This window comes from Lycorma delicatula, chromosome 12 (assembly GCF_047948215.1).
Source record: "Lycorma delicatula isolate Av1 chromosome 12, ASM4794821v1, whole genome shotgun sequence".
NCBI classification, from domain to species: Eukaryota; Metazoa; Arthropoda; class Insecta; order Hemiptera; family Fulgoridae; genus Lycorma; species Lycorma delicatula.
In genome coordinates this window covers 62,357,510-62,383,799 of record NC_134466.1, presented here as the reverse complement: position 1 = coordinate 62,383,799, position 26,290 = coordinate 62,357,510, and the positions used below count along the sequence as shown (strand labels likewise).

Here is a 26,290-nt window from a genome sequence, read left to right as displayed (position 1 = left end):
TTATATGAACAGCTGATTTATATTTTTAGTCTATTGTTGCCAAATGAGACGTAAATAAACTTTTCATGAAACGAGTTTTTGTTGTGCGTTACAAAAATGAGTGATACTAATTATGAGCAATCAAATTTTGTGTTAAACTCGGTGAGAATGCTACTGAAACTTTTTCAAAATTGAAAAGGGCGTATGGAGATGATGCTCTGTCACAAACCCAAGTTTTTAAGCGGTTTAAAGTATTTTCAGATAGCCGGGAATCAGTTGCGGACGATCCACGCTCTGGAAAACCGTTAACATCAAAAAGTGACAACAATGTTGAGCGAATCAGAAACGGTACGACCGGCGATTAACTGTCAGAATGATTGCAGAACAATTGAATTTTAACCGGATCAAAGTCCATCAAATTTTGGCAAACGAATTGAGTATCAAAAATGTTTGTTTCCCAAAAAAACCTCAATATTGAACAGAAAAACAACAGGATGGAAGTGTATCGCGATCTTCTAGGGCGAATTGAAACCGATCCTGATTTTCTAAAAAAATGTTATTACTGGTGATGAATCTTGGATATTTGAGTTCGACCCAGAAAAAAAACGCTAGAGCATGGAATGGGACAATTCAAACTAACCACACCCTAAAAAGCAAAAAAAAAAATGAGCTAATTTGTTTCTTTGATAGTAATGGGGTGATTATCCATAAGGAGTTTTTACATACAGAAGACTTTTTTGTTTAACCTCCGCGACCACCGTTAGGTATTCCTTCAGGGGATGAGATGAATGATTTGTACCGTGTGTGAAAATGCCATACCTGACCGGGATTCGAATCCGGGACCTCCGGATGAAAGGCTGAGACGCTACCTCTCGCGCCACGGAAGCCGATCCTACAGAACAGACTGTAATCAGTATGTTTACTTTATTATCGTGTTACGAGTAGCGAAAAAATTTCGCTAGTTTCCCCGGTAAAATTTATATATATATTACGGGTAAACTTGATAGTATGGTTTACTTGATAGTATGGTTTTTGATCTGAAAAATCAAATGAAACAACTTCCAGAACTATATTTCCCGGAATTTTTATGACATCCAACGTAAAACAGAAACATGCGGTGACGAAAGACTTTTTTTTTTTAGGTTCGAAATACAATAACTTTGTTAAATGATTATAAATGCGTAAATTTTATTATCAAAACGTAGAAAATTTTTATTCGGAGAAAATTGATTAAATTCTATGAAATACTAAAAAAAATCTACTTTTATTAACAAAAAAAACGTAGCAAAAAAATTGTATGAATTTGTAATAATAAAAACAACAGTTATTTTAGTACAATAAATTTAAACCTTTGAAAAATTAAAACATCTTTTTACTTTTAAAAAAAATACTCACTGTGTGGTTTATACACTAACAATTTATTAAATGACTGCCCAAAAAGAAATGTAATATATTTAGGATGTATGTATGTTCGTTTGTTCCACCGTAGCAGCTCAATGGCCGAACCGATTTAGATGTATGACCCCGACCCACCGGGTTGGTCTAGTGGTGAACGCGTCTTCCCAAATCAGCTGATTTGGAAGTCGAGAGTTACAGCGTTCAAGTCCTAGTAAAGCCAGCTATTTTTACACGGACTTGAATACTAGATCGTGGATACCGGTTTTCTTTGGTGGTTGGGTTTCAATTAACCACACATCTCAGGTATGGTCGAACTGAGAATGTACAAGACTACACTTCATTTACACTCATACATATCATCCTCATTCATCCTCTGAAGTATTATCTAAACGGTAGTTACCGGAGGCTAAACAGGAAAAGAAAAGATGTATGACCCCGCGTTGGAATCCTTACGTTATTGTGTAATAAATATACGTTTAAATAAATTAAAAAAATTATACTGATTACAAAACTGTCACCTGCAAGGTCATTAATTATCCTATATTAAACAACAATGTTTTTTTCGGCAGTCGTGTTTTTATAATTTTTAATAGTTATCTCTTTTTTTTTTGTTAGGAAATAAACTCACTAAAAAAAATAAGTTTTATAAAAATTAAAGTTTTCGAAAATAAGTTTATATAAATAAAAAAATCTGATGTGGACACTACATGACTTTCTTGTACATCTATTTAATCACATACACATTTTTTTTAAAATGAAAAGAACATAAAATTTTATTTCATAAATAACTTCTAATATTTTTTCATTTTTTTTATTAAATTATTATTTATCGTATTTTTTTTAATAATCACAGGTTAATAATTATTAGCCGGCCTCCGTGGTGCGAGTGGTAGCGCTTTGAACTTTCATCCGGAGGTCCCAGGTTCGAGTCACGATAAGGCATGGCATTTTAACACGCTACAAAAATTGTCATTCATATCTTCTCTGGTCTCGGAGGTTAAAACAAAAAGGTTAATAACAATTAATTAATCAATATATTTAAATTACAAAAAATGTTTAAGAAAACGAACTGAAGTCTGATTCGAACCGATGTGCCTTACCATTGTAAGATTCAAATATTTCATTAATTAAAATTTTATTCGGCTATAACTCTGGAACCAATGAAAAAAAAGTATCACTTATGATATATTATTGAAAAGCTCTCAATGAGGGCTTATTAATGCAGTTAAGAAAAAATTAAAAATCCAATTTTTTTTGGATTTTTGGCTTTTTTGTACAATTTTGGTTCACTCGATTGCAAATAAAAGGAGAGATGCACAATTAGATGTTACAACAGTCCTAAATTTTGAATTTCAACATCCTACAGCTAATCGTTTTTGAGTTATACGAGATATATAAATACCTACTTACATACGTCACGCCAAAACTAGTCAAAATGGATTCAAGGATGATAAAAATTAATATTTCCGTTGAAATATGAAAATCGAAATTTTTCGCGATCACAATAATTCGTTTACTTCTTACAAGGAAGTAAAAACCTTTTTTTTTTTAAATCTAAAATGTTTAATTGCTTTAATTTAGGCTTTTAAATTTTTCTTTTAGAATTCAAACTGAAAAAAAATATTTTCTAATAAGGAAAAACCAAAACAGAAAATTTGATATTAAGATACGGTCTTTACATATTAGTTTTGTTTAAATCGGTTCAGTGTATGCATAAATATAATCCAATTTTTTTTTTTATTTAATATTTATTACTTCGAAAAAAATGTCTAAAAACACAAAATCACGAGAAAAACTTTCAATATACAACACAAAATTTTTCTAATATTACTGTACATAACTTTATAGTTAATAATTTGTTTAATATTAAAAAAAAAAAAAGTATATATAAAAACAAATAAAAAAAATGATAAAAATAAAAACATAAACACTTACTAATAATAGGAATAAAAAACTTGTATGTAAAAAAGAAACAAACAAATAGTAGTAAAACTAAAAAGAAGCCGGACTTTCCACTTCGTAGTATACTATACAACGGTTCGTCAGCAACAAACGACCTTACTCTACAAGTCCACGTTAAATACTGAAGTAAACTGATTCACAGAGCCGGTATACCATAAAGAAAAAATTTACCGCCGTTCCTACTTCTTCCCCTTCTACAATATCAAGGATCATTCATCATACCCCTTTCCTAACCTACCGGAAACTAATAAAATTCTTGATGGATTCAAAGAAGCGAAGATAAAATCATGTACAAGAAAATATCTGGTTAAAGTCCAAAAAAGTACATAAAAACATGATACATTGTCGTGTATTGTAACAGAAATTACTTTATGGTATCATATTGAATACATATAGCGTAATTATTATTAGGCTACTGAATTTTAAATTTATCTCACAGACATCATGACCCGAAAAAGGATGCATCATTCATTGTCCTTAATAGAATGTTTTTTTAGAAATTTCCGAATTTATAAATGGAATACTTTTTTCATTTAAAGTCATTTCATTTTATTGATTTGATTCTAATATTCTTTTTCTTTCTCTACTGTAAACAGGATTCCCACAGAATTTTAAAATTCCTTTTTCCTGACTTTTACCGGCTTTTCCTGACCAATTTAGAAAAAGTTTCCTGACTCTCATAATGTTATCTTATTGCCGTTTACTCCGCAAAATACATAGATATATTACTTTTTTTTGCAGTTTCCAGATCCCCATGGCTCTCTTTTTTCCTGTTTAGCCTCCGATAATTACCTTTCAGATAATACTTCAAAGGATGATATGTATGAGTTTAAATAAAATGTAGTCTTGTACAGTCTCAGTTCGACTATTTCTGAGATGTGTGGTTAATTGAAACCAAACCACCAAAGAACACCCGATATCCACGATTTAGTAATCAAATCCGTGTAAAATAGGACTTGAACGCTGGAACTCTCGACTTCCAAATCAGCTGATTTGGGAAGACGCGTTCACCACTAGACCAAACCGGTGGGTTAGAATCCCTATAGCTGCCCAACTCCTTAATTTATTTTATTTTTATTATACCGCCTTTCTTTATTATTTATTATTATATTCATTTTTAAAGTTTATTATGTAATGGTTTTTTACAAAATACAATTAAAATTAGACTATTTTTTGTGATAAATACTTTCAGTAAATTTCATTAGAAAGTACAAAAAAAACAACAACAACAACAACAATATTTGATAAGTTTCTTGCATAAAAATAAACATCATGATAACTAAAGGTAACACAGATAAGAAATAAAAATTAATTAAAGCAATTTTTAAAAGTAAAAAATCTTTTTAAAACACCACTCTTAAATTAAACGCAGTAAAAGGTAAAAAATAATTTTAAGACGGTATCTCAGAATGGATTTGACAACAAGGTTTGATGGTGATATGTAAGATTATGTGAAAGTCATTTTTTTTTTGTCTTCAGTCATTTGACTGGTTTGATGCAGCTCTCCAAGATTTCCTATCTAGTGCTAGTCGTTTCATTTCAGTATACCCTCTACATCCTACATCCCTAACAATTTGTTTTACATATTCCAAACGTGGCCTGCCTACACAATTTTTCCCTTCTACCTGTCCTTCCAATATTAAAGCGACTATTCCAGGATGCCTTAGTATGTGGCCTATAAGTCTGTCTCTTCTTTTAACTATATTTTTCCAAAAGCTTCTTTCTTCATCTATTTGCCGCAATACCTCTTCATTTGTCACTTTATCCACCCATCTGATTTTTAACATTCTCCTATAGCACCGCATTTCAAAAGCTTCTAATCTTTTCTTCTCAGATACTCCGATCATCCAAGTTTCACTTCCAAATAAAGCGACACTCCAAACATACACTTTCAAAAATCTTTTCCTGACATTTAAATTAATTTTTGATGTAAACAAATTATATTTCTTACTGAAGGCTCGTTTAGCTTGTGCTATTCGGCATTTTATATCGCTCCTATCTTTAGTAATTTTACTTCCCAAATAACAAAATTCTTCTACCTCCGTAATCTTTTCTCCTCCTATTTTCACATTCAGTGGTCCATCTTTGTTATTTCTACTACATTTCATTACTTTTGTTTTGTTCTTGATTATTTTCACGCGATAGTTCTTCCGTAGGACTTCATCTATGCCGTTCATTATTTCTTCTAAATCCTTTTTACTCTCGGCTAGAATTACTATATCATCAGGAAATCGTAGCATCTTTATCTTTTCACCTTGTACTGTTACTCCGAATCTAAATTGTTCTTTAACATCATTAACCGCTTGTTCCATGTAAAGATTAAAAAGTAACGGAGATAGGGAACATCCTTGTCGGACTCCCTTTCTTATTACGGCTTCTTTCTTATGTTCTTCAATTGTTACTGTTGCTGTTTGGTTCCTGTACATGTTAGCAATTGTTCTTCTATCTCTGTATTTGAACCCTAATTTTGTTAAAATGCTTAACATTTTATTCCGGTCTACGTTATCGAATGCCTTTGCTAGGTCTATAAACGCCAAGTATGTCGGTTTGTTTTTCTTTAATCTTCCTTCTACTATTAATCTGAGGCCTAAAATTGCTTCCCTTGTCTCTATACTTTTCCTGAAACCAAATTGGTCTTCTCCTAACACTTCCTCCACTCTCCTCTATTTGTATTTATACTCTTGTTTTATATTTTTTGTGTAATCCTTATCTAATGTTTATTACCGGTTCTAAAATATAATTCATTGAGATTTCTGTCGACTGATCAGTTATTAATAGATTGTTTTAATGGAACATTAACGCAATTAATACAAAAAAAATGAAATTAAACGAGTTTCTGAACTTCGTACATTAATAAACATAATCTAACGCTAGTTTGCCTGGTTAATCTCATCTAATTAACCTTAAATATTAAATTGACCTATTGTCAGCCCGAGTCAGTAATTGTACACAATAAGTAATTATTTAATCGCAATATGGTACTTTTTCGTTTTACGCCGGTTACTTTTTTCGCATTTTTCTCACATAAAAATTACTTAGTATAGGATGTTTTATAAAATTGATGAATAAAACATTAGAGAAAACACACTAACATACACTGTACAAGTCTACACTTCATTTACATTCATACATATCATCCTCATTCGTCCTCTGAAGTAATATCTTACGGTAGTTCCGGAGGATAAACAGGAAAACTGTTACTAATTCATTTCTTGCCTTCTTATCGTTTCAATAAGCGATCACTATTCTTATCTTGTTCAAAATTTATATAATTTTTAGCGGATTTCCAAATAATTTGGAAATCGTTTCAGCGCTCGGTTATGTTTATGTACGAGGTATGTATAAGATTTTTTCATCCGTTCTACCGGACGCAAATGTTAAAAAATTTTGACGAACTTAGTGGTGTGATGTAAACAAGTTGAGAATAGAGCTTTATTGATTTTCTAGCGAATCGGGTCAGAGGAATCGGAGAGGAATCAAAAAAATACGGGATTGTAGTGAAAAACGTCAAATGTGTTTTCATGTGAGAATCAAAGTTCTAGATTTACGATTGTATTTTTACTGAAACTGCGATATTAAGACGATTGTAATCGACTTGATACGAGAGAAAAATCGCTCCAAAAACTAGCTTATAGAATTTTTTGAGAATAACAAACTCCCGTGTCAGAATTATAAAGGAAAAGTTCCATAAATTTTGTTATTTTATTCCCTAAGGAAAACGTTTTGTAAATCAACATGACTAACTGACTAAAATGCTGTGATAGTCGTACAACCGACATCATCATTCAATTAACTACACGAACTGGCTGTATTATTATCATCACTACTTTCAAAGAAATCAATTCTGATTAATACCCTTATAAAATATACTTGTAAAAAACTGAGTAAAATTATACAGAGCGTTTCATAATGTTCTTAGGAGTTACAAAAATTCAGTAAAAAAAAAATATTTCACTTAAATGAAAGTTGTACGAGGTGATACAAGGACTCAAACAGTTTTTGTTAAAATTTATAAATGTTCAATATGTTCTCCTCTGGTGACACGGCACACATCAACACGAAAGTCTAGCTCTTACCAAACTCGTTCTAACATATTTTTGATAAGGTTGATCGCATCGATTATGCGATCCTTTAGCTCAGCGATATCGTGCGGCATCGGTGGGATAAACACCTTATCTTTCACGTAACCTCAGAGAAAGAAATCACATGGCGTGAGGTGTGGTGATCTTGGTGGCCACAGCATAATGTGTTGGTCTTCTTCAGACGAACGTCCTATCCAGCGCCGAGGTAATGTTGTGTTAAGGTACTGTCGAACCTCGTTATGAAAACGACCAGGACAACCATTTTGCTGGAAACTGAAGTCGTTGAGTAGTAGCTGAGACATAAGCCGTAATTGTAACATGTCCAGTTATACCATGCCGGTTACTGCCGTTTCCATAAAAAAGAACGGCCCATACACTGCCTCACGAGAGATCGCACAAAAAACGTTTACTTTCTGAGAATCCCGAATGTGTTCCACGTAAGCGAGTGGGTTTTCAGTTCCCTAAACTCGCACATTATGACTTTCCGCTAATATGGAAAGTAGCTTCATAACTGAAAATTATCTTGTTTAGAAAACCTTCATCTAACAACATATTTTCCTGTAACTGTAAACAAAAATCGAGCCTACGTGTTTTATCTCCATCAGAAAGACGCCGGATTAATTGAAGACGGTACGGTTTGCATAATAAACATTTACGGAGAACTCTCCACACTGTTTTTTTTTTCGGAATTCCTAATTCTCTGCCTGGAGCCGCCGTCGATTTTGACAGGCTGCAAATGAAACTTGCACGCACACGTTCGATATTGACTTCTGAGGTTGACGGACGACCGGATGATTTTCGCTTGCATAAGCAACCGGTTTCACTGAATTGTTTATACCGTGCATGAATTGAATTGTCGCTTGGTGGCTCCTGAGAAATTTCAACCGAAACGCACTTTGGCCAGAAATTACTAACTTTGATAAGTGAAATTCTAACACACAAAACGACTTCTCGCTTCCCGTGGCAGCCATTTTCTATACTGTCGACACCTAGCGAGCAAATGGTTTACTAACTGCCTAGTATATGTAAAAAAAAAACTATTTGAAGTATTCATTCGTACATTACTTGTTTTATTGTTATGAGTGAAATAGTTTTTTGTTAATGAATTTCTAAACTCCAAAGAACATTATGAAACGCCCTGCAAAGTATTTGAAGTACGAGTGGTTAATCGGAAAGAACATTGTAACTGCGCATAAAATTTTTCTTGGTATAAAATATTAAATTGCATAACATTTATAAATAAATAATTAAATAAAATTATTAAGAATACTCATTATAATAAAACATAAATAACGCACGATTTTAATGTTTAAAAGGAATAATAATAATAAAAGGAAATAATGTAAACAAATAAATAATTTATAATAAACTACATGTTGCATTGCACAACAAACACACTTTCAATCTAAATTATACATCATTATATAAAGAAATATTTAATCATGAAATAAAAACTTTACTATAATAAAAAAGCTTACAACAAACTTGTAATACTTTTCAGGCATTGATTATTTCTTATATAACAGAAAAATAAACGTGAAAAAAGTTACCTAAGATTTCTTTTTTTTAGGCGGGGGTAATTTATGATGAAATTTTATTGTAAAATTATCATTTTATGTTTAAATTAACCAAAAAAAGTTTAAAAATTGATAAAATCCCTATTTTTCTGCCCCCCACCTCCAAAATCATTTTCCGAACTTTTTTTTTATTTTTCTACGTTTATTATGTTAAATGGAAAAATTAAAAAAAAAGATACCACTGAAAAATGTAAACCAATAAAAAGCTACCTAATATTTATTTTTTGGTGGTGTGGTGGGGTGGGTGGGGGGATCAATTATGATGAAATTTTATTGTAATAACATTATTAAAAGTTAAAATAAACCAAAAAAAGTTTTAAATGTTCAAAAAATTGATATTTTAAACTTTGATTGGCTCCCTCACGCTCAATATTCCCCCCAAATTATTTTTTTTGGGGGTAATTACTACTACTAGGAAGACAAAAAAAATCTGATGTGAACACCACATGACTTCCTTGTACACCTATTAAATTACATATATACATTTTTTTTAAAATGAAAAGTACATAACATTTTATTTCATTAATAACTTCTTTATTTTTATTATTAAATTATTATTTAACGTATTTTTTTATTACAATCAGAGGTTAATAATTATTAATAAATATATTTATTTATTTACCGTATGGCACCAAGATACAGCACCAATTACAGTCAAAAATTACAAACAAGCATCTAAAAAATTAATATATGCTACTGAAGTCGCCATCAGGAAATCTTCAGGAGTCCCAACATAAGATGTCCTAAGGAAAACTTCTGTGATGTGTTTAACAATTTGATTTTCGCCACACTCGCAAAGGAGCGTCGGTGTTTTACCACATTTACACAAGAAATAGGCGCATCTACCGTGCTGAGACTGTATTATGATTAACGTTGACCATGTCTTACGTGGCAAGTCAAAACCCGATGGCTTTTGAGTAATACATAGAATTTGATTATTCTGCTTTGTGGTGAAAAAATTCATTTTTTCATCCATTCTTGACGCCTGGCATCAAGAATAGATATATTTAAATTAAAAAAAAAAAAAAGTTAAAAAAAAGAGATGAAGTCAGATTCAAATCGATTGGCCTTCCCCTTGTAAGATCCAAATATTTCATTAATTAAATTTTTATTTCTATAAGACTGGAATCGGTGAAAATATGTACCAATTATGATATATCGTTGAAAAGCTCTCAATGGAGGCTTATTACTGCAGTTAAGAAAAAAACCAAAATCCAAACAAAAATTGAATTTTGGACTTTTTTGAATACTTTTGGTCCAGTCGATTGCAATCAAAAGGGGAGGTGTTACAACAGTCTTAAATCTAAAATTTTAACATCCTACGGCAAATAGTTTTTTAGTTATGCAAGATACATAAGTACGTACGTACGCCGAAACTAGTCAAAATGGATTCAGGGATGGTCAAAATGGATATTTCCGTTGAAATCTGAAAACCTAAATTTTTAAAACCAGTTACGTATGCCCCATAAGGGAAAGTATAGGACCCGCCACAGGTTCCGCAAGGTGTTAATTAAAGTGCGGATGTGTTGCTGCGTTACCGACTAAACCTAAACCCCCTCATCAACTCCCCCCGTCCGGGGCTAGATCGGCATTAAAGTATTACCACGGACCCGGCGGGAGCCTTCGGACTCAGGGGATTCAGAGACCCCGTGCGTCATCACCGTCCCCGATCCGCGCAAGCGCGGACCAACGGACAGCTCAGCAGGAAGCTGTCCTTCACTCCTTTGTCATCCGGTCGTGTTCTTCTGCCTCTTTCAGAGGACTTTTCCCAGAACTATCATTCGGCTGGCGACACTGTAGAAATCCTACAGAGTATCCGGCTCAGTCAGCCAGTATTCCAGTTCTCTCTTCTATTTCCTTTATACTAAGAATATTTGCTACTATACTTGATACCAGTTCCCATCGTCTAGTTTCTTTCAACATAAATTCTGGGTTTCAAGCTGGCTAGTTCAGGCGAGACCCTAAAATCATTCCATATGTCACAAACAAAGAACACATGTTCCAGAGTATCTTTCTCTCCACAATACATACAGTCAAATGAGGATCTTCTTTTGAACCTGTTTAGATATGCCCCAGGTTCCCGGTGGCCCAAGAGGAACTGCGTGAAGAAGTATGACACTCCTACACACCCACTCTGGACCCAGGATTCAAGTCGGGAATCAGACGCCTGGTTCACGCTCCTTTAGTTGAGGCTTCCCAGGACGTTGCCATTTTACCAGCATTATTTGGTTTGCCTGCATCTTAAGAACCCCATCGTGAATTCTGCAAATCAAATTAGTTCTGAGGTTGATCGGTGGCACACCGGCTATTATTCCGACCGCTGCCCCGGATACTGTTCGGTTATACCATAGCTGACAAGATCCCCAGTCTACGCTGGAATCACTGTAAAAGCCCACAGTTCCTCTTAATTTCTTGAACTGACCTCCAGGCCGTGGCCGATTATAGCAGTACAGATGTTACAGCTTCCTTACACGAGTTCTGGGTCCAGACTTTGTCGGCATCAGTTTCCTTAGATCAATCATGGTCCTGATTTCCTGAAAAAGGGGCACCGTCCCTTTTTGCCTCTTTCACAGCAATACTAATTATTGGTTAAACGATTTTTCGTGATTAAAAATAATTCATAATATAGTATCTATCTAATAAAAGTGTATGAAATATCATATATCTAACCGAATTAGAACGGAGTAGGAAAATGTGATTCCTTCCGGCCAATACCCCCTCAGAAATTCAGTTGCTGGATCCGTCCCTATTTCATATACGATATCAGATTCTTAACTCCGCCTTCGCTTTAAAACGTTTTAAACAAGCCTGTTTTATTTCAAGAAAACGTTCTTTTCTCTTACAAGTTGTCGTTTTTGTAAACCTACCCGTTTTTCTGCTTCGAAAAAGTTACAAAATTAAAAATGATACAATAAAAAATGTTCGAAAACAATTGCAACGTCTCCAAACAGAATAAAAGTTCTACTGAAAAGAAAAACATAATTTTCCCACTACGCTCTCAAAAAAAATCTTTGGAATTTAATTTTTAAATTAGGCGCCAAATTTTAGAATTAACCTGAAATCTTAATTCAAGTAAATTTATTTTTTGGTTTTTTTTATTTTTTTATTTAGTCTCCGGACCACTATAAGGCATTACTTCAGAGAATGATATGTATGAATGAAGTGTAGTCTTGTACAGTCACAAGTCGACCATTCCTGAAACCGTAATCCGTATCTAGTTGCGCTCGTAATTCATTTAAAATTTGACGCCGATTTCAAAAAAATAAGTTTCAAAGGTAGTTTACCAGATACGAAGCTGAACATACTCAAATAACTAGACAGCTTGTTAGGATCAATTCTGGTTTTGATCTGCAAGTTAATTGGAACACCGAAAGGGAATAGAAGGTAGTTGCTGGCTTAGATTCTTAGTCCTGCGGAGGATGGCTAAGGGATCTGATGCTGAAAGCAAGCCGGGTGGCTAGGGGTCCACCTTTTTTTTTTTTTTCCATCTTTTAACATACAGGGGCAACCAGGAATCGCCGTTAGGCATCTCGTTAGTCGGCCCCGCATGTAATGGCGGATGATTACCCCCACCCATCCTGTCTTCGTCCACTGTGGAACTCACCCATCGGGGTCTCCCACATATCTCCGAGATAACCGAACCTCCCATTTGGGAAAGCCCAGATACCCCTCAATGTAGGAGCTGCCCTTCCCGGCCCTATCCTGATGTTCCGGACATATATTCCATATGGCCTTCACAGCGCGCCCTCCTGCTCATACCTTGAGGGTCTCCCCTGACATCATCGTAAATACACAGACATGCCCATTCTTGTGGGTGAGCATGCCCAGGCATCCTAGTCATGGGAGCTGCCTCCCTGTCCCTAGACGCCGCCATAATTCGTAACCCCCTTTTTTTAAGGGGTTCCCTGTTCAAATTTTTCCTTCAAAATCTCACCAACCATATTTGCTACTTCCATCCACATATCTTCATTCGTCAACATGCTATTGGTTACAATCTCTGGTGTTGTTGCTGTATACCTGTCTCTTATATCATCCCACTTATGGCATCTAAACACAGTGTGTTCAACACTATCAGTCTCTTGGCAATCCCTGCAAACAGCAGATCTTCGGAGCTTAAACCGATGTAAGTACTCACCGAAATCACCATGTCCTGATAAGAACTGAGTGAGACTGTAACTAATCTCGCCATGGCGCCGTCCCACCCAGCATCCTATATCTGGGATAAGTCTCCTCGTCCAACCGCCTTTTAAAGACGCTGCCCACCTTTCCTGCCAGTCGTTCATTATTTTCTCCCTCGCCTCTATTTTAGGTGTCCCCTTGAATCTCAATACCCTCTCTTCCGCCAACAGATCGATAGGCGGTGAGCCGGCAATGACACACACAGCATCATAGGAGACTGTCCTATATGCGCATGATACACGCAGTAGCAGTCTCCCATGTAACGATGCCATCTTACTGTTGTACCTTTGGATATCCAATCCTCTTTTCCACACCGGTGCACCATACAATAGCACCGAAGCTACCGTTGCTGCAATTGCCTTCCTCTTTCGCTCCTTAGGACCCAACGTGTTGCACATCAGCCGAGAAACTGCCGATAGTACCTTCTCAGCCTTATTACAAGCTTCCTCTATATGTGGACCAAAACTCCGGTTCTTATTCATCCATACACCCAAGTATTTAATTCTATCCACAAGAGGAATTGGAGAAAGACCATATTCGAGCTTAACTTGACGAAGAGGTCTCCTACCCGAGAAAACCAGAACTGCAGACTTTTCAGGAGCCACGGACAAACCATGGGCAGACATCCACTCACAAACCGTAGCCAGAGCTTCATTACCTTTTTCTTCAATCTGCTCTTCATCAACCCCTTTGATTAATAATGCTAGGTCATCAGCAAAGCCAACTATCTCTACACCCTCCGGAAACCGCAGGCGAAAAATACCGTCATAGGCAATATTCCAGAGAAGGGGACCCAGGACAGAGCCCTGAGGAACCTCCGCTCTCATACGGAAAACAAACTCTTCGATCTCCGTAAACGCTTTAACATACCGGTCGCTGAAATAGTCCCTCACAATGCTCCTTAATTGTGGATCAACACCAAACGCCTCCATAGCCTCCGCGACAACTCGCCACGGGAGACTATTGAAGGCATTCCTGACATCCAAGCTTACAAGTACTGGAATCTTCCTAGTCCGCCGCGTCCCCATTGCTGCACTATCTGCAAAATTAATCACCCTGAGAGCTGCATGTATTGCCGATTTGCCCTTCCTAAACCCGTACTGCTGGGGTGAAAGACCTCCTAGACTGTTGATCTGCTCCTCTAGTCTACGCTCAATTACGCGTTCAATAATTTTGGCCATCGTATTCAACAAACATAATGGTCTGTATGACCCAGGATCTTCAATATTCTTACCAGGTTTCGGTAATAAGACCAACTTAGCCACCTTCCAGCATCTTGGAAAAACACCCCTCGTAAATGCATCATTGAAGCATTCCAAGACAGTCCACGGAAATGTCTGGACCACAAGCCGTACAATCTCGCCCGGAACCTCATCCGGACCCGGGCTCTTCTTCACGTTTAAACGTGCAACGGCTCCCCGGAGTTCAGTCAAAGTAATAGCCCTGACATCCAGTACTGGTTCTATCTGCCACTCGAAATTTGGCTGACCTGGAAACAAATGATCTACAATACCGGAAATTCTATCTGATGGAATGACCGGGAGTCGCCTGCCTAACCGCTTGTTAACAATCTTAAAGGCTTGACCCCAAGGATCATCCTGCAACTCCGTCAACAATCTATTCCAGGCTTCCTTCTTCTCCCGTTTGATAGCCTTTTTCAAATCAGACTTTGCTACTTTGAGTCTATCACTGAGCTCTTCCATCCCATCTCTTCCTCTGGCACGCCGCCGCTGTAATTGGCGATTCAACCTCAGTACTTCAGCCCTTTTATTGCCTATCTCTGTAGTCCACCAGTATACAGGCCTCTTAGGTTGTCTATCCACTCTCAACGTGTCCTGACACGTTCTATTAATAGCTAACGCTAGGCCCTCCGCATTCCTAGGACATAGCTGATTGAACCTGCAGAATAACCTTTCTTTAAACTGCCTCATACTATTCTGGTTAACTCTCAGTCGCACCGGTCTCTCCAAGGGTCTAAATCCTTCCAGCGCCACCCTTATTCCTCGATGATCACTACAAAGTTCATCGCCCAAGACCTCAAATTCAGTCGGCATCATCGATGAGTCGGAAACATATACATGATCTATAACAGATCCCCTGTCACCCCGCCAGAAATTTGGTGTCCCGTCGTTTAGACTAATAAGTCGTAATTAGGCCGTAATTTCAGCCAAAGCTACGCCTCGGCGATCGGTTACTTCACCACCAACCTCCGCAATCTCAGCGTTAAAGTCACCAAAAATTATCACTGGGCAATTGGACCGCCTGACATCTTCACCCAGTCCGTCTAGAAACTCTATATAATCCTCCCAGATACAGTTGGGGGAGATATAACAGCAATATAGGAGCCGTCCTCCGACTTTAATACGGACATACCCCTCACCTCTCTTCAGGTCTGTATGGGCAAATCTCCCAGATAGATCTCTAATAGCAACGTCTCCCCTGAGATCGGTCCACCAATGTTCAGCTGTAACCCTAGATCTGTTAGGCTCCTTGATGAGAACATAATCCATGCCCCCTGCGGAAGAAGACTCCCACAGGAGATCATGAACAAGTCCACTCCTGTTTGCATTTATATATTGAATCTTCATTCTCTATGACGTTCCTTACCTTGCCTACAAGTAGGACTCCCGAATCTATGCCCATCCACATTTGACGCATTTGGATGCCTCACGGCAGTTACGACTAAAATGCCCAGCCATCCCGCAATTATAACAGGAGTTCCTCCTATCAGGTCCCCTGCAACTTCCAGCAAGGTGCCCTGGTTCCCAACACCTAAAACAACGAGGGACATCTTCCCTAAGATAGCCATCTTACAAGATAGCCATCCTATATTAATCCTGTCCTTAGCTACCGCAGCTTTCTTTGGCAGTATGACAGTAGCGTTTTGTGTCCGTCCATAGGCCGGTCTAACAGAGGAGATACGAATATCGTGTCTCTCCTCATCCGGAAGTGCCTCTCGAACCGCCCTCAGTATGTCTGCCTCCTTAGTTTCCTCATCCATTCCTCTGATATAAACTACTACAGGCCTAGCTGATCTACCTCCAGTAGTGATCTGTGCACCTTCTACATTCTGCTGCACCTTGTCAACAACAGCCTTGGCATTCCCAGCAGCATCTCTAAGGCGAAGTTCAAGTGCTTCGCCTCTGCCTTTCCTAGCTGCAATAACCACACCAGATGCTGTCTCTCCAGTTCCTGCCTTTACTTCGCGCAGGAGTTCGGCATAACTTAGCCCTTCCTTCTTAATAACTACTGTTTTTATAGGTTCTGTCAACTTGGACCTGCTTCTAGGTGTCTTTTCTTCCATCAATTGGTAGAGGAATCGGTTGACACCGTTCCTCCTTGAATTGTATTCTAGTATACGCCTAAGCTTGTGTGAAGTTCTGCCAAGAACAACACCTTCAGGCAGGGTAGACTGTGCTACGCTCTCAATCCTCGTAATTACTTCTACTAGAAGGCTATTAACAGCTGATTCTTCTAATTTTGTGCCTATGAATAACACATAAGTACCTACCGACACTTGTTCGGCAGCAGAGGCCCCCAATATCACCTCCGCCATCGGTGCATCATGAAGTACACTACCCGGTACTACCGATCCCTCGTTGAGCATTCTGCACACTCTCGGGGCAAAATCGCAGACTTTTCTAGCAAATGGACCCTTCTTATTACCGTTTAAATCCAGGACCATTATAACCTCACTGTCTTTATCCAATTCGGGAGTACCCATCTTGATCTCGACATGTTGAAAAAATTCCTCTGGCCATTTCTGCGAGATTAGCTCGGGGATACTATCCCGCTCCACACCTTGCTCTAATTTCTGTTTCATTTCCGTATTTGTCACTATAGCCCTAACCGGTTTATCCGTCTGCATTTCCTTGTCCACCGTAATGGGTGGAGCCAGATCCTCAACCAAAAAGGTAACCGCTGCCACCCTAGCCATGAGTTGGCTAGCTGTTTCTCGGATCTCTCGCTTTACTCTCCTGTACTAGTCGCCATAGAGTATCCGCAATCATATTAAGGTCTATAACATCTTGATGTGAGTACGGGTGCTGTGTTGACCCTTCCGTATCCGACCCTGAGGGCGTAATGCACCGCTGTCTTTTTCTAATAGGCATTCCGCAGATTACCTAATTAAACCTGATAATCAAACACCAGTAATATAACTAATACAATATAACAATAATCTCATTATATAAAGTCAATCAATAACAACAATAAGTATTAAATACAATACTACAGTACATCAGCACTATGATATTATAACGATTAATAATAATCAGTATTAGCCCATAATAAAATATAAGCAATAATAGAAAAACACAATGGAACACAAACACAATAAAAACACACTTATCAACCCTTCTCAAAATTTAAAAGAGCAGATAAGAGTTATCAATAGTCTAAATTATAAAGTTATCAATAACTCGGAAAATTAAATATTAATATTAGATAAGAAACAAACTGCACGTGCAGACTGATAAACTTGTTTACTTGTTCAAGTATGACGTCACTATCTTACCACTGACTTAGAATTTATAAGGTTATGTGATCCTTATATAAACTAAATCCAACTATCACAAATTAACACACACAAAAAACAATGTATCTTCACAACCACACGATAGAAAATTTCACGCACTCGCACGATTTTTTCTCATAATCTGATCTATATATTTCCAGTAAAAAAAAATACCAAAAAATATAAAGACACACCTGAAACTCGAAATTTCGTAGGGAGTACACATGTATCATACTATCCTCGACCCAGTCAATAACGCCACTGGCTAGGGGTCCACCTGGATGCTTACTACTTCGCCAAGATAGGTGTTTTGGCATCGAATCCCGGTTAGGTGAGAAATTTGCTGTTAGAATAAGTAATGGATGTTCAAGTCCTACCTAGTAAAGTAACTTAATTTTACACGGATTTGAATACTAGATCGTGGATACCGGTGTTCTTTGGTGGTTGGGTTTCAATTAACCACACATCTCAGGAATGGTCGAACTGAGACTGTACAAGACTACACTTCATTTACATTCATACATATCATCCTCTGAAATATTATCTGAAAGGTAATTACCGGATGCTAAACAGGAAAAAGAATGTTTGAAACTTTACAGTTTGCTTCATAATAACAGTAAAAAATCTAGGGTGATATTATTTTATTTTCTAATTAATTTTCTCATAAAGCTATGCAATTTCATGTTTGCTACTAAAATATTTCTTTAATAAATAATGTTTTTAAATCGATTTTCTTTTTTTTTTACTTCTTTGTACGAAGTAAAGGAAATAATGTGATGGCGAAAAAATTCGATTTTCAGATTTCAACCGAAATAACCATTTTCACCATCCTTGAATCTATTTTGATTAGTTTCGGCGTGACGTCTGTACGTACCTTTGTATCTCGCACATAACTCAAAAATGATTAGCCATAGGATGTTGAAATTTTGGATTTAAGATTGTTGTAGCATCTAGTTGTGCACCTCTCCTTTTGATTGCAATCGACTGAACCAAAATTGTCCAAAAAAGCCCAAAATCCAAAAACATTTGAATTTTGGACTTTTTTTGACTGTAGTAATAAGCCCTCATTGAAAGTTTTCAACAATATATTATAAGTCGTACTTATTTTTATTGGTTCCAGAGGTATAGCAAAATGAAATTTTAATTACTGAAATATTTGGATCTTATAAGGCACATCGGTTCGAATCAACTTCATCTCCTTTTTTTTAACTTTTTTTTTAATTTAAATATATTGATTTATTAATAATTAATTATTAACTTCTGATTGTAAAAAAAGTTTTACGATAAATAATAATTCGATAATAACAGTAAAAAAAAAAATCCGAAGTTATTAATGAAATAAAATTTTACGTAATTTTATAAAAGTGTATTTGTAATTTAATAGGCGTACAAGGAAGTCATGTGGTGTCCACATCAATTTTTTTTTATTAGTTTGATGTGCGCGACGTTTGGATCTCTTAGTTACAATACTATTTCTTGGGGCTCCCTTAAAATGTAAAAACAACTTGAAAAGATAATAAAATGGGTTCTCGTATTATCGTTTGGAGGTAATACAACATATGAATCATATAGAATGACATTCAGTTACTTGAAACTTTTAACTTAAATTATCAGTGTGTCTATGAATATGCAATATATTATTCTTCCGATAGATTTTTTGAAATAACACAAATTAATAAACAATTTGAAATAAATTGTGAATTTTTGGCATCTGTATTTAAATACATGAATGAATAAGTAAACCATTGTTTCTCTCGAATAAAATATGACATAAAAAAAATTAAAATATATAATTTTTTTTTTTTTGTCTTCAGTCATTTGACTGGTTTGATGCAGCTCTCCAAGATTCCCTATCTAGTGCTAGTCGTTTCATTTCAGTATACCCTCTACATCCTACATCCCTAACAATTTTTTTTACATATTCCAAACGTGGCCTGCTACACAATTTTTTCCTTCTACCTGTCCTTCCAATATTAAAGCGACTATTCCAGGATGCCTTAGTATGTGGCCTATAAGTCTGTCTGTTCTTTTAACTATATTTTTCGAAATGCTTCTTTCTTCATCTATTTGCCGCAATACCTCTTCATTTGTCCCTTTATCCACCCATCTGATTTTTAACATTCTCCTATAGCACCACATTTCAAAAGCTTCTAATCTTTTCTTCTCAGATACTCCGATCGTCCAAGTTTCACTTCCATATAAAGCGACACTCCAAACATACACTTTCAAAAATCTTTTCCTGAGATTTAAATTAATTTTTGATGCAAACAAATTATATTTCTTACTGAAGGCTCGTTTAGCTTGTGCTATTCGGCATTTTATATCGTTCCTGCTTCGTCCATCTTTAGTAATTTTACTTCCCAAATAACAAAATTCTTCTACCTCCATAATCTTTTCTCCTCCTATTTTCACATTCAGTAGTCCATCTTTGTTATTTCTACTACATTTCATTACTTTTGATTTGTTCTTGTTTATTTTCATGCGATAGTTCTTGCGTAGGACTTCATCTATGCCGTTCATTGTTTCTTCTAAATCCTTTTTACTCTCGGCTAGAATTACTATATCATCAGCAAATCGTAGCATCTTTATCTTTTCACCTTGTACTGTTACTCCGAATCTAAATTGTTCTAGATATCTAAATATATAATTAGCAAACATAATACCTGCAAAGGATAATCTGTGTGCAGGTATGAGCTACTTTTATAGTATTTTTAAAACAGGTATTTAAAAATTAAAACTATTTTTTTTTTAAATTAAAATCTTACATAAATAAATAAAAGTAATAACAAAAAAGACATTTAATTATTAAAGATTGAGACCGTTTAAAATTATTATCTTAGAAAAACAACCAAAGAATAAAAAATAAAAAAATGAACATAATAATACTTTGCTTCCTTTTTCCTGTTTAGCCTCCGGGAATTACCGTCAGGTATTACTTCAGAGGATGAATGTATAAGAGTGTTAAGTGAAGTGGTTAGTCTTGTACAGTCTCAGGTCGACCATTTCTGAGATGTGTGGTTAATTGAAACCCAACCACCAAAAAACACCGGTATCCACGATCTAGTATTCAAATCCGTATAAAAGTAACTGCCTTTACTCTAGAACTTAAACGCTGTAACACAATAATACTAAAACAAATGATTACGCTCACCCACGCATTAAAATTCAACATTCTAAATTTAGTAATATCAAGAAGATGTATGAATATAAGATGATATAAATAATATTTATATTGTACACTTTTATGCTTAGTACATTGTATAAATTAGACTAAAATGAATATTCTTATATCTGTTACGTCGTAAACACTATTTGGAAATAACATAAAATAATACAAAACAATTTTATTATTAATATTATGACTATAATTATAAATTTACCCTTAATAATTTGCCTTTGGATTAGCTCCGTTGTAGGATTTTATAAAAAAAAAAAAAAAAAGTTACAAAGATCGGATTAGAAAATTAACTAATTATGTATCATTTAGACAGAACGGAAAAAACATATTTAGAAAAGTTATTCGTACAGATTATTTGTCATTACCCACTGATCTATTTCTTTAAGGCGTTTTTAGTTCATTCTGTTATGCATAAATTTAGCAGGAATAAGATTTATTAGTTTAGCAGAAATATGCATGAAATGTCTTCTGCAGACCGATAGGATGTTTCGGGGTATTATAAAGGTGAGACACTAGATGGGCTCGAATTATATGATGAATCGCTGGTATTAAAGAGGTTTATATTTTTATTAATATATAAAACTATAACCCACCGGGTTGGGCTAGTAGCAAACACGTCATCACAAATCAGCTGATTTCGAAATCGAGAATTCTAAGGTTCAAATCCTACTAAAAAGCAATTACTTTTATACGAATAGCACACCACGACTAAGGGAAGATCTCTGTATAGATTTATACAGGATCTGGGGGGATGGTATGCCTCGAGTTCAATTTTAAGGGTGGCGGGTGCCCAAGCGCTCACCAACCATGTGAATTTGATGCAATATCTGTTCAGGTTTCGTCTAGCGGCTGATGAGTTGTGTGTCTGCGGGGAGGTCCAGTCGAACGAACATCTAATGTTCGACTGCCCTGCTCTTGGGGGGCCAGAATCCGGGCCAACCTGGAACTTAGAGGTCAGGGGGAAAACTGGCCGCCCATAAACGGCGAGTCAATGTGGCGTGAGCCGCATTGTCGGACCGTGTGGGAGTTCCTCGATGAGGTTGCGATGTTCAACCGTCATCGTTAGATTGTTTAATTTAAATGGGATTTATTAATTCCTGTAGCGTGGCTGTGGGAAGTCTTCCTTGAAATAATGGCTGCCATCAGCCAGTAATAAGCTCCAAGCGCTTTAAATGGTGGACAGGCACTAGCTAGCAAACAGCGACCGAGGCGTGGCGGCTTAAATTGCCGTCTTTTTAACTTATAACTTTTTCAGTTTTAAATTGTAACAAGGGGTGCGCCTCCCCGATCTAGTTTTAATGTGACAAGTGAGCGGAAGGGACACATAAAGCGGGTGCTGTACGGCACCCAGCTTAACCGCTCACGCAAGATAGGAGCTCACTAGGAGCATTAGGAATAACGAGGTCGCAAATCTGTTTTTGTGGCACAGTAGCCGTTATTTGGCACGGAACATTTGGTCTATGCTCTAGGGCGACCGAATGGGGTGGTGGCGGGAGAGATGCCAGCTAATCAAATACGGATTTGAATACTAGATCAAGGATACCGGTGTTCTTTGATGGTTGAGTTTCAATTAACCACACATTTCAGGAACAGTCGACCTATTACTGCACAAAACTACATTTCATTTACATATCATCCTCTTACGGTGGTTCCGGAGGCTAAACAGAAAAAGATGTAAGATGTAGAGGGTATACTGAAATGAAACGACTAGCACTAAATAGGGAATCTTGGAGAGCTGCATCAAACCAGTCATGACAAAAAAAAAGTCCAAAAATATTTAATCATACACCAATGCAATTTAAATCCATAGAAGACTCTAAAAGATTTTCGCTATCAATTTACGATTTGTTGTTATCAATCGAAGATGTAGACAGTTTTTTTTAAATTGATTGCCCTGTGATTGTGGGTGGAATCGATGATTAAAATTTTCATAATTATATTTTTATCATTATTTTTCTTTCAATTTTTTATTTTGGATTAATTTAATTTTCAATTTTGTCACTGTATTCTTGTATTGTATTTATGGTTCTGATTTATTTAATCTGTATGTATGTATATATAATCTTGTCACAAGCTGAAATTTTAGTCAACCTACCGGGTAGGTCTAGTGGTTAACGCGTCTTCCTAAATCAGCTGATTTGGAAGTCGAGAGTTCCAGCGTTCAAGTCCTAGTAAAGTCAGTTATTTTTACACGGATTTGAATATTAGATCGTGGATAGCGCGGTGTTCTTTGGTCGTTGGGTTTCAATTAACTACATATCACAGGAATGGTCGACCTGAGACTGTACTAGACTACACTTCATTTACTACACCCATACATTTCATCCTCTGAAGTATTATTTGAAATGTAATTACCGGAGGCTAAACAGGAAAAAAAAGAGAAGTTGAAATTTTAGTACTGCAAGACTTGTATCCTGTAATTATTTTTTATATCCACTTTGAAATCCATGCTTGATCATTATTCAATAAATGGTTAGTTTATTATTTTGCTCGTTGAAAAATAATGGATGGTAAACTCCAATACAGTTATTACTACAGGGGATACCTTGTTCCACAAGATTATGTAATAATTGTTTACATTTATTATTTTATATTGTTTGGTTGTATGTCTACTACAGCTTATGTATTACGAATTTATAACTGTAAATAATTTTATTTTCATTTTTAATCTGTATATTTTGTGGAATAATGATTATTAGTATTATTTTATTTAGTCACATTTACAAAAGAAACGAATTAATAAAAAAAAAATGCAGGTAGATAGAAAAGGAAGATTTTACGAGTATTTTGAAGATTTAAAAAAATATTTTTACGAGTCTAATCTTTTCTTTTCATCATCATATATATATATCGTGAGAAAAAATCGAATCAACTGAGTTTAAAAAGAAAAAAATCTGTTTCAAATTTATAAGTTTTACTTTTCAGTTATAATTGTTTTGAAAAAAATCTATCATAAATGTTGAAAAAATTGTTAAAACTAACCCGATAAAATATGTTATACTTTTTAATACAAATATTTCAATAATAATAATAATAAATAAAATAATAAATAAATATTATTCCAAAGATGATAATAAAACTAATATACTAAAAAAAATATATATATATATATTTTCTGTATTTGTTAATTGTCATTATTATTTTATCTAAAATAATAATTAAACAGGAGGCAAGCTCAGGTGATTATCTGGGGTCAAGAAGTTCACGTGACTTGTGACGTCACCGCAAGGTCGGACCGTGGGAAAACATACAGCAAAGAATCCCACATCGCTGGCAAATCGGATGTGTAAATAACAGCTCCTATACCAGATATTAAACACTATTACCTTTATGTTTATATATATATATATATATATATATATATATATATATATATATATATATATATATATATAATCCTCAAACGCATACACGCATAAAGGTATGCAAACAAATTTAAGGAACTAATCATTAATAATGATGAACAGGGGAACCGTTTTTAGTTGTAGTACAAGTAGTAAAGTAGTAATATAGTGTTAATATTTCACTACATCTTAAATCGTCTTCTCGCAATAGGCCACTTAAATATAATATAACAACGTATATAAAAACATTGCCTTCGATAAAAAATTATTTCAAAATTTTTTTTTATATTACTTAACTTTTAAGATTTTGAATAAAAAAAAACGAAATAACATAAGCTACGAATTTTTATATTTCTAATTTCTATATTGTGTTGTATTTTTTTTTTGTCTTCAGTCATTTGACTGGTTTGATGCAGCTCTCCAAGATTCCCTATCTCGTGCTAGTCGTTTCATTTCAGTATACCCTCTACATCCTACATCCCTAACAATTTGTTTTACATATTCCAAACGTGGCCTGCCTACACAATTTTTCCCTTCTACCTGTCCTTCCAATATTAAAGCGACTATTCCAGGATGCCTTAGTATGTGGCCTATAAGTCTGTCTCTTCTTTTAACTATATTTTTCCAAATGCTTCTTTCTTCATCTATTTGCCGCAATACCTCTTCATTTGTCACTTTATCCACCCATCTGATTTTTAACATTCTCCTATATCACCGCATTTCAAAAGCTTCTAATCTTTTCTTCTCAGATACTCCGATCGTCCAAGTTTCACTTCCGTATAAAGCAACACTCCAAACATACACTTTCAAAAATCTTTTCCTGACATTTAAATTAATTTTTGATGTAAACAAATTATATTTCTTACTGAAAGCTCGTTTAGCTTGTGCTATTCGGCCTTTTATATCGCTCCATCTTCGTCCATCTTTAGTAATTCTACTTCCCAAATAACAAAATTCTTTTACCTCCATAATCTTTTCTCCTCCTATTTTCACATTCAGCGGTCCATCTTTGTTATTCCTACTACATTTCATTACTTTTGTTTTGTTCTTGTTTATTTTCATGCGATAGTTCTTGCGTAGGACTTCATCTATGCCGTTCATTGTTTCTTCTAAATTCTTTTTACTCTCGGCTAGAATTATTATATCATCAGCAAATCGTAGCATCTTTATCTTTTCACCTTGTACTGTTACTCCGAATCTAAATTGTTCTTTAACATCATTAACTGCTAGTTCCATTTAAAGATTAAAAAGTAACGGAGATAGGGAACATCCTTGACGGATGTTGTATATATTTTTTTATATAAAGCAAATAAAGAGTTTGACTTAAAATAATAGAAAATTTTTATAATAGTGAGTGTATAAAGGAAATGGGATTTATTACGTTAAAAGCTACTTTTATTACGTCTTATATTACTCGCTCTTAGACTATGCACGAATATGTAAGATTCATGGTACGGAACATTTTATTCGAATTTTGAAGCACTTACGCTTATCCATTCGCTCTGAAATTTTGTATATAGATTTGCTCCTTATGATAACAGGTTTTAGTAACATATAAAGTCACTAAATACTTTTAAAGTTCACTTTTTTAAACATTAATATTTTTAAAGTTCATATCTTAGCGAAAGATGCGTTAATTAGTGAAAAATAAAATGTCCCTTGATCTTATGCTACCTCGTTTCATGCATATTTTCTTACTCACAGAATTAGTTACATTCAAATAAAAAAAAGAAAGAAAAAAGATACATTCAGCATTTACGTCTGATGATTCACGATACTTATGAATTTTTCTTTTTCCTGTTTAGCCTCCGGTAATTACCTTTCAGATAATACTTCAGAGGATGATATGTATGAGTCTAAATGAAGTGTAGTCTTGTACAGTCTCAGTTGACCATTCCTGAGATATGTGGTTAATTGAAACCCAACGACCAAAGAACACCGGTATCCACGATCTAGTATTCAAATCCGTGTAAAAATAACTGACTTTACCTTAGGACTTGAATGCTGGAACTCTTGACTTCCAAATCAGCTGATTTGGGAAGACGCGTTCACCACTAGATCAACCCGGTGGGTTG

General features: G+C 35.3%; 1 protein-coding gene across 2 annotated transcripts in view; it reads right to left on the bottom strand.

Moving 5' to 3' along the window:
- The window catches only part of LOC142332822 (inter-alpha-trypsin inhibitor heavy chain H4-like), a 141,084-nt gene that overhangs the window by 66,125 nt on the left and 48,669 nt on the right, over positions 1–26,290 (bottom strand). The window contains exon 1 of one of the 2 annotated variants that reach the window (XM_075379439.1): positions 3,313–3,469. The exons of the other annotated variant lie outside the window; for it this stretch is intronic. The gene's annotated coding sequence lies outside the window, so the exon portion shown is untranslated. Of the gene's footprint in view, positions 1–3,312; positions 3,470–26,290 lie in introns of those variants that run through there. 2 annotated transcript variants of the gene reach the window in all.